Genomic DNA, 9,681 nt, shown 5'->3' with positions numbered 1-9,681 from the left:
TAAAAACAAATGAGGTTCTTGGTTAGGGATGTAACTTGATGGGTAGCATGCTTGCCTAGCATACAGGAAGCCCAGGTTTATCCTCAGTGCCACATAAAGATTCAAATGGGGATGCATGCCAGTAATCCCCAGCATTCAGAAAGTGGAGGAGCAAGGACCAGAAGCTAGAGGTTGAGCTGAGCATTGTGGGGCACATCTTTAATTCCAGTACTTTGGAAGCAGGAGCAGGAAGATCTTTGTGAGTTCAAGGACAGCCTGGTCTATATTATGTGTTCCAGGCTATGCTGTGTCAAAAGACAAAACAAAAATTACAATCCCCTCTGTTCCCCTAGACCCAATCCTCAAGGTCACCCCTGGCATTACAACAGAACACAGCTGTAGTCTCCTGTGGATCCCACAAGACCCCTCCTCTCACTTTCTTTCTCTTCCTACCTCATCCTCATGCCTCAGCCCCCAACTCAGATGGACTCAACTACAGGCGATGCCTGTCAGAAGACCCAGTAGGCTGTGTAGACCTTCTCCCTTCTCTCTGTTCCCCCAGACCTGATCCTCAGGATTGCCTCTAGTACTGCAACAGACCATTCCCCACCCAAGCTCTATACCCCCCATGCCTCCAACACCAGCAAGAATTCCCCATGAATGTGCCAGAAAAGTCAGCAACACACAGTTCAACACATTCTCTGGAAATCCAGAGAGGAAACAGAAGCCAAGGAACAAACACCCACCCGACAAAGACAAACCCAGAAATTAGCACCTATCCTCACCTCCAAAACAGATGCCTAGACACCAATGTGAAAATACGATCAATAGCTGGGCGGTGGTGGCGCACGCCTTTAATCCTAGCACACGGGAGGCAGAAACAGGTGGATCTCTGTGAGTTCGGGGCCAGCCTGGTCTACAGAGTGAGTTCCAGGACAACAGGCTCCAAAGCTACAGAGAAACCCTGTCTCGAAAAACCAAAAAAAAAAGAAAGAAAGAAAAGAAAAAGAAAGAAAGAAAGAAAGAAAGAAAGAAAGAAAGAAAGAAAGAAAGAAAGAAAGAAAAAGAAAATACTATCAGTAGCATTCAGGGCAATAAGCCACCACCAGAGCCCAGCTATTACCACAGCAGGTCCTGAATATTCCAACATAGCTGAAACACTAGAATAAGACCTTAAAACCAAGTATATGAAGTTAAAAGAGGTCCCTAAAGAGAAAAAATTAAATTCCTCAAAGAAAGTCAGGAAAATACAAACAAACAATTGGAGGAACTGAATAAACCCCTTAAAGCACCAGTTCTCAACCTGCATGTCATGACTCCTTTCACAGGGGTTGCCCATAACTAGCAAAATTACAGTTATGAAGTAGCAAAATAATTTTATAGTTGGGGGTCACTACAGAATGAGGAACTGTATTAAAGGGTCACAGCATCAGGAAGGTTGAGAACCACTGCCTTAAAGAAAGCCAAAGCAAAAACAAGCAGTTGAAGGAAATGAATAAAACTGTTCAAGATCTGAAAATGGAACTAGAAGCAATAAAGGAAACACAAACAGGGAATTCTGGAAGTGAAACATTTAGGAATGCAAACAGGAACTACACAGACAAGTGTCACCAACAGAACACAAGAGATAGATGAGAAAGAAGTAATAGAAAAAATGGATACATTGGTCAAAGAAAATGTTGAGTCTAAAAAAATCTCTGACACAACACATCCAGGAAATCTGGGACACTATGAAAAGACTAAATATAAAAATAATAGGAATAGAAGAAGGAAAGGAATCCCAGCTCAAAGACCTCAGAAATATTTTTAACAAAATCATAGAATGCTAACCCAAAGAAAGAGATGCCTGTACAAGAATCATACAGAACACTAAATAGATTGGACCAGAAAAGGAAGTTCCCTTGCAGCATAATAATCAAAACTCTCAATGTACAGAAAAAAAGAAAAATATTAAAAACCGCAAAAGAAAAAGATGAAGAAACACAAAAAGACTTTGTTGACTGCAGCAAGCTTCTTTCTCTGGCTCCACTCACTGTTAGTAGCTTTCCTTGATAGGAATCCCAACAGATCTGGTATCTCTAATATCTTGTGGTCTCCAAGGCAATCCAGGCTTCAATTTCATAGCTTCATGCAATGGCCTCCATTTAGGGATACCCCTGACACACACCTGGCCCGACTGACTTTCCTTAGGGGTAAATTCCATAGCACCTTTCTTCTATCCTTAACTCCAGAACCATGGAGCTGAAGCTGCCAAGTTCTGCTGCTTGCTGGGGCAGGAACATGGTTCCCTTGTTCAGTTACATCTTTACCAGCTTTCTGTCCTTCACTGCCTAAGCTTAGCTGTCCTGAAATAGGATCTAGACCAGGTTGGCCTCAAACTCAGAGATCCCCCAGTGTCTGCCTTCTGAGTCCTGGGATTAAAGGTGTGCACCACAATTGGTTCTAAACTTTTCTTTAATTCCTTTTTAAAAATTGGAAACTTAGCTAGATGGGATCTTGCCCTGAGGTCACTCCATTTATTCCATTTCTTAATCTGTTTGTCTCCTTGAACATAGGACTTAGCTCCATTTCACTCCCTGTGCTCCTTTTCTCCTCAAATATTTTTCCTTGCTCAGCTTGCTCCTTTTCATTATATATCTTCATTAGAGTTAACATTAGTAACCACAAAATGAAGTCTATACTAGGCTGTTTTGAGATTTCCTCTGCTAATGGAATTAATCCAATACCCTTCACTTTAGCCTCAGGCAGACTCTGGACAAGGGCAAAAGACAGCCACTTTTTTCACCAAAATCAAAAGAATGATCTCTAGGCAACATACTAAAATTCTTCTCCTCTTTAACTGGAGTCAGCCCTCCAGTTCATCAAGTCACATTCAACACCACTGTCTTCCATGCTCCTACTGGGATGGCCCATTAAGCAACACTTCACTGCTTTTCTAATCCGCAGTCCCATGCCTTCTCCCACCTAGAGCCCTCCTCTTTACCTAACCTGTCTGGATCTGTGGACTGTAGCTTGATTAATTATTTACCAGCTAATATCCACTTAGAAGTGAACCCATGCTGTATTTGTCTTTCTGAGTCTGGGTTACCAAATTCAGAATGAATTTTTTCTAGTTACATCCATTTGCCTATAATTTCACGATGCCATTTTTTTAAACAGCTGAGTAATAGTTCAGTGTATAAATGTATCATGTTTTATTTATCTGTTCTTTAGTTGAGGGATATTAATGTCACTTCCAGTTTGGCTATTATGAATAAAACCACAATGAACATAGTTGAGCAAATGTCCTTGTAGTAGGATGGATCATCTTTTGGGTATATGCCCAAGAGTGGTGTAGACAGGTCTTGAGGTAGATTGATTTCATAGTGGCTGTACAAGTTTGCCCTCTGTAAGATATACCACTTCCTGTTGCCTGCAAGATGGGCACTTAGCTACTTCTCTAGCACCATGCTTGCCTGAACTCTACCATGTCATACCATGGCAATAATAGACTAAACCTCTGAACTGTAAGAAAGCTATCACAATTAAATATTTTCCTGTATAAGAGTTGCTTCCAAAGCAAGCAATATATGACAGAGACAATTAGCTACCTGAACAATCACCCAGAGTCTCATTTTGCAATGTTGAAGCAAGCAACTTTGGCTAAGGCCTAGTGTAACTGACAGACCATTTTCAAAGGCAGGAAAATTGTCAGAACCGTCTTACCCAGTCTTGGCAAGATTTGACAGTCTTTTTCATTATGTCCTCCTTATCCATTTCTGGATACCATGTACTTTGCCAGGGGTTGAGGTATGGGAAGTTCCTTGCCCAAAGGCCAATTGTGCCAAGAAGAAAACAAACACTGACTAGAATGTCTTCAGTGCTCAACATTCTCTCTGGAATAGATTGGTGCTGTCAGGAGCAATCATGTCTCATGTCAACAGAACCCTAAGTTATTTAAATGCTATGTTCCACAGATCCTTGAAGTGGTTGAAGATTACCTATCTAGACAGAATACAATCTCTATGTATCTAAAGAACCTAGTTGATCTGACTGTATGTACAACAAACATGAACAACTATTGACCTATAATGTTTAATACCTGTATAACTTAAAGACTAAAACTTCATGTCAGAATATTAAATAATTTGTAAACAAATGTGCAACAAATGAGGACAATGACCTTAAAATCTATAAGTATCTTGTTCAGAGGTGGGAGTAATATATAATGCAATATGAAAGTATATCCTAAAAGTTGTATCAATATACAAAATGTCCCCAACAGAAGTAGAAACATGCATATATATAATCTGACAGAATAACATCGCATAGGTGTACAAATAATGTAAACAAAAATAACAAATATAATTTGAACTTATATCAATATACAAAAACTATACCAATGTAATATAAATTATCCATAAATAATAGCTCACAAGTATTCACTTTATTACCCCACTATTATTATCCCCCCCTTTTTGAACAAACATAATTTTCACCCCAACCCTCTATCTAGTACAATAATCAACAACCCCTAAACAGTGTTCTCAACCCTAAGGACAAACTTTTGGGGGATGGTGGTGTCATCCTCTAGAATTGCTTCCTGCTGTCATGGGGGCAATGTTCTCTTAATGGGATCCTGCAGAAGTAAAGTGATGGTTAAATTTCAAAATTACTATCTAGTATAGTTGCAAACAATTTCCAAGCAGTCGATAGGGTTTTTTTCTTTCTTTCTTTTTTCTTTAAAGTTCTTATTTGGAGTTCTGGCTAGAATGACATGAGAAGGTGCCTCATTTCAGCAGCTGGTACCCAAAAAAGTGGTCTTATAGTAGCACTGTCAGCACCACGATGTCATCTCAACTATGTGGAGTTGTTGCTGTGGGGCCCCATCTTCTTCCTGGAAACTTCAAAGATTGCTTCAGGAAAAGGATCTGTAGTAAAATCTATTGTTCATCATGGAAAACTTAAACATCATTCATATAAACATACATTCAATGAAGAATACAATATAGACTAAATAGGCATGGAGAAAGTAAAATTTTTCCTAAAGTCTTCCTTCTCTTCCATATCAGATGGCTCCCAATATGAGACAAAAACTTGGAATGCTCCTTTTAACACCACACTTGGATTTAGAGAAGTCATTGTCCAACTCCAAAACCAGCTGAATATATTAATGTGTGTGTGTGTGTGTGTGTGTGTGTGTGTGTGTAAATGTAAGTGTAACCCGTACCTGGATTTATAATCCATATTCCGTTTTCTAGATGATCCTTAGTGGATAGTTATTTTTCCTTCTGTCAGCATTCAAACATCCAGGGTTACTTGAATTTTTGATGATGTGTATTTTTCTGTAAAAATAAGAGCAGAACCCTGCCCCAACCCTCTATGACTTTCCTTACCACTTGTATGGTTGTCACCATTGTGGATGAGCTGTCATTTCTCTGTTTAAATAGGCTTCTCCTTTTCAAAGTGAACTTTATTAATTTTGATGGTATCCATAATTTTTCTTCTCCTGTGGAAACAAGAGTGAAACCCCTTCCCCAATGTAACACATCTCCTGGTTTCTATTGTGAGGTCAACACATCCTTGAAGTATACTGGTTGATTCAATTCAGAATTTTTTCCCATTATCCAATGCCTTACTGCTGCTGTTGTTCCTTTCTCATTAGTGTTAAGAAAATTCAAGGTTAATAAAGCAATCTACTTCTGGAGGTATTTTCTATCCCTTTCTGTTGTTCAAATCCTTTATAGTACGATTTGACCTTTCTATAACTGCTTGACCTGTAGGATTATTTGGTATACCCGTAATGTACTTTATATTGTAATAGGCAAAAAAACGTTTCATATTTTTAGATACATATGCTGGACCATGTCTGTCTTTATTTGTGCAGGAATGTCCATGATGGCCATAACTTCTAATAAATGTGTGATTACTGAATCAGCCTTTTCCAAGCTCAAGGCAATTGCCCATTGAAAACCTGAGTACATGTCTATAGTATGGTGTCCATATTTTAATTTACCAAATTCTGCAAAGTGGAACATATCCATCTGTCATATTTCATCCCTTTGAGTACCCTTAGGGTTACTCCCTGCAGGCAAAGGTGTTTAATTATAGGAAGAGCAAGTAGGAAATCTCTTTATAATCTTCTTAGCTTGTTGCCATGTAATAGAAAACTCTTTCTTTAAACCTTTGCTATTGACATGATTTTTTATGAAATTCAGAGGCCTACAATACATGTCTAATCAATAATTGATCAATTTCTGCATTACCTTGTACTGGAGGACCTGGCGAACCCATATGGGATCGGATATGTGTAATGTATATAAGACAAAGCCTATTCCTGATTATGTCTTGCACATGGATAAATAATGAAGTTAATTCCATATCATTGGTATAAATTCAGCAGTTTAAATATGCAAGACAACTCCTTCTGCATATTGTGAAGCAGTAACTATATTGAGAGGTTCTTTAAAATCCCTTAGCACCATAAGAATGGCATATAATTCTGCATTCTGGACAGAATTATAAGGGCTTTGTTCCATCTTACTTAATTATTCTGATTTGTAACCTGCCTTCTGTGATTTATTAGCATCAGTATAAAAGGTATTGGCTCCAGTTATTGGTGCATCATGTACAATTTGGGGAAGAATCCAAGAAGTTCTCTTTATAAGGTTAAGTCTATTGCTTTTGGGATAATTGCTATTAATTTCTCCAAAAAAAATTAGCACAAGCCCTTTGCCAGGGTTTGTTGTCTTCCCATAACTTTTTTATTTCTTCAGCAGTAAAAGGCACTATAATCTCTGCTGGGTCTATACTTGCTAATTGACGAAGTCTCAATTTACCTTTTATAATTAATTCAGAGACCTTTTTCACATAAGTTTTTAATTTTTTACATGGTTTATGTGGTAAAAAGGTTCATTCTAAGATGGCATCATCCCTCTGCATTAAAATTCCTGTATGAGAAATTCTGGAAAGCAATAAGACTAGAATACAGTTAAGATTTGGACACACCTTATCCACATGTGCCTCCTGTAATTTTTCCTCTCCTTTTCTGCTTTAACTGTTAATTCTCTGGGGCTATTCAAGTCTTTATCACCATCTAAGGTTTAGTTTAAATGAATTTTTAGATGGGGTGTTATTCCCAACAGCCAGTCGTAGACTGGAAATGTTTCCTTTTTTTTTTTTTTTGGTTTTTTCAGACAGGGTTTCTCTGTGGCTTTGGAGCCTGTCCTGGAGCTAGCTCGGTAAACCAGGCTGGTCTCGAACTCACAGAGATCCGCCTGCCTCTGCCTCCCGAGTGCTGGGATGGAAATGTTTCCTAATAATCTTTGAAAGTCATTAAGAGTCCGAAACTGGTCTCTCCTAATTTGTGCCTTTTGAGGTTTAATTTTTTGTAAGCCTATTCTGTAACCTAGGCAATTAACAGAATCTCCTTTTTGAATCATTTCAGGAGCAATTTGTAATCCCCATTTAGGCAAGACTTTCTTTACTTCTTCAAACATCCTTTCTAAAGTATCTGTATTTGAATCAGATAATAAAATGTCATCCATGTAATGGTAGATTATAGACTTAGGAAATTGCTTATGCATTATTTCCAATGGCTGACTGACAAAGTATTGGCACAGAGTGGGGCTATTGAGCATTCCCTGTGGGAGGATAGTCCATTGATATCTCCTAGTAGGCTGAGAATTATTATAAGTAGGCACTGTGAAGGCAAACTTTTCTCTATCCTTTTCTTGTAAAGGTATAGTGAAGAAACAGTCCTTTAAATCAATAACTATGAGAGGCCATCCCTTTGATAATAGAGAGGACAGAGGAATTCCAGATTATAGTAGCTGGGAATGGCTGAACTACATTCATCATGGGGGCCTACAAGAGGACCCCCATGGTGTTTCCCAATGGTAAAGGGTCACTTTGTCTATCTGTCATTGACCTACATTTATTGGTCTAATGTTGGCCTTTGCCACACCTCCTACATATACTTGGAGGCTGAGTCCTCCTATTTCTGCCATTCCCAGGGGAGACATTATTCCTGGGAATCCCTTGTCTACAATCCCTTCTCAGATGTCCCATTCTACCACAATTAAAACATTGGAAACAGTTGGAAATTGTTTCTCCTACCGAAGCTTCAGTTCCATAGTCAAGCGTCTTGACATTCATTGTACGCAACACCCATTTATCCATGTGTGGTGATCTGATCTTTAAAGGGCCAAGGATCCTTTTGCATTCTATGTTGGCATTCTCATCAGCCAAAGATTCAATTATTATATGTCTAGCAAATTTTGCCAAAAGCAAAAAGCATGCTGGGTTACTTTACAAACTGTTAATCCCATAAAGGACTAAGAACCAGGGCCTGCCTTACCATCTTCCAATTATCAAAAAAAAAAAACCCTGCAAAAATGGCGATTTCCCTGTTTTTGGAAGTCCTCTTCAAACTCTGGCAGTATCCCATGCTGACCTTGGAGCCGGCTCAACTTCTCTTAAGTCTGTATGGCTTTTTTGTTTTGCTTTGTTTTCTTTCTCTGTTCTCACTATGTCCCTAGGGCTCTCTTCTCGTCATCCAAAAAACACCTTCCTCTTTCTCTTCATCTATGATGGTCTGTTTTTATTGTCAGTTTGATACAACTGAGAATTACTTGGAAAGAGAGTCTCACTTGGGGGAATTGCCCAGATCTGATTGACTGGTGGGTAGATCTGTAAGAGATTATCTTGATTGATATTGACATGGGAGGGCCCAGTTCAACACAAGTGGTGTTTTTGTGATAGTCAGCCCTAAGCTGGTGACACTGCACTATTGCTTGCCCAGGAAGACCCCACTCTAGTCCAGTCATTAATGTCACTTCTTTCCTTTCCCCAAAGTAGCCTGGTTTGTGTGACAACTTTCACATGACTCCTTTGTGATGGCCAAAAGAACTAGACTCTGTCCAAGCTCTTGATGGAGGCCACACAGGGGACATGGGACAGCAAGGGACCCTGATGGGGGCCACACAGGGGACATGGGACAACAAGGGACCCTGATGGGGGTCACACAGGGGACATGGGACAACAAGGAATCCTATGGAGACCACACAGAGGACATGGGACAAAAAGGAACCCTGATGGGGGCCACACAGGGGACATGGGACAACAAGGAATCCTATGGAGACCACACAGAGGACATGGGACAACAAGGGACCCTGATGGGGGCCACACAGGGGACATGGGACAACAAGGAATCCTATGGGGACCACACAGGGGACATGGGACAACAAGGGACCCTGATGGGAACACACAGGGGACATCAAACAGCAAAAGGCACAGTTTTTGTTGTCCTGCTAGCAGTAATAATAAATTAATTTAATTATAATTTATATTGAGTCTTTGGTCTTTTCCTGGTGGATTCAAATTCCATAACCTTAGACAGATGGTCCTGAGCTGTCTGAAGCATGAAGTCCCTGGTGCCCAGAGATCTCCACAGAAGCCAGGAATGTTACACATGCAGAATTGTCTTTCCAGTGGGAAAGACATAATAAACAAAACAGCAATAGCAAAAAACAAAACCTGCCCTTCCATCCAGAAATCTGAGAATTGGAGGAAATTAATAACCTGGTGACCTGTGTTATCTGTTGGGCCAGGCCATATCAAGCTCCCTCAGCCAGGACCAGAGGTAGCTAACAGCCCAGTGACCTCTACACTATCTGTGTGTCCAGCACCAGTCAGAGTTTTAGTGAGCTAGCACAGGCAGCC

This window comes from Microtus pennsylvanicus, chromosome 11 (assembly GCF_037038515.1).
Source record: "Microtus pennsylvanicus isolate mMicPen1 chromosome 11, mMicPen1.hap1, whole genome shotgun sequence".
Taxonomy (NCBI): domain Eukaryota; kingdom Metazoa; phylum Chordata; class Mammalia; order Rodentia; family Cricetidae; genus Microtus; species Microtus pennsylvanicus.
This window is presented reverse-complemented; position numbering follows the sequence as displayed.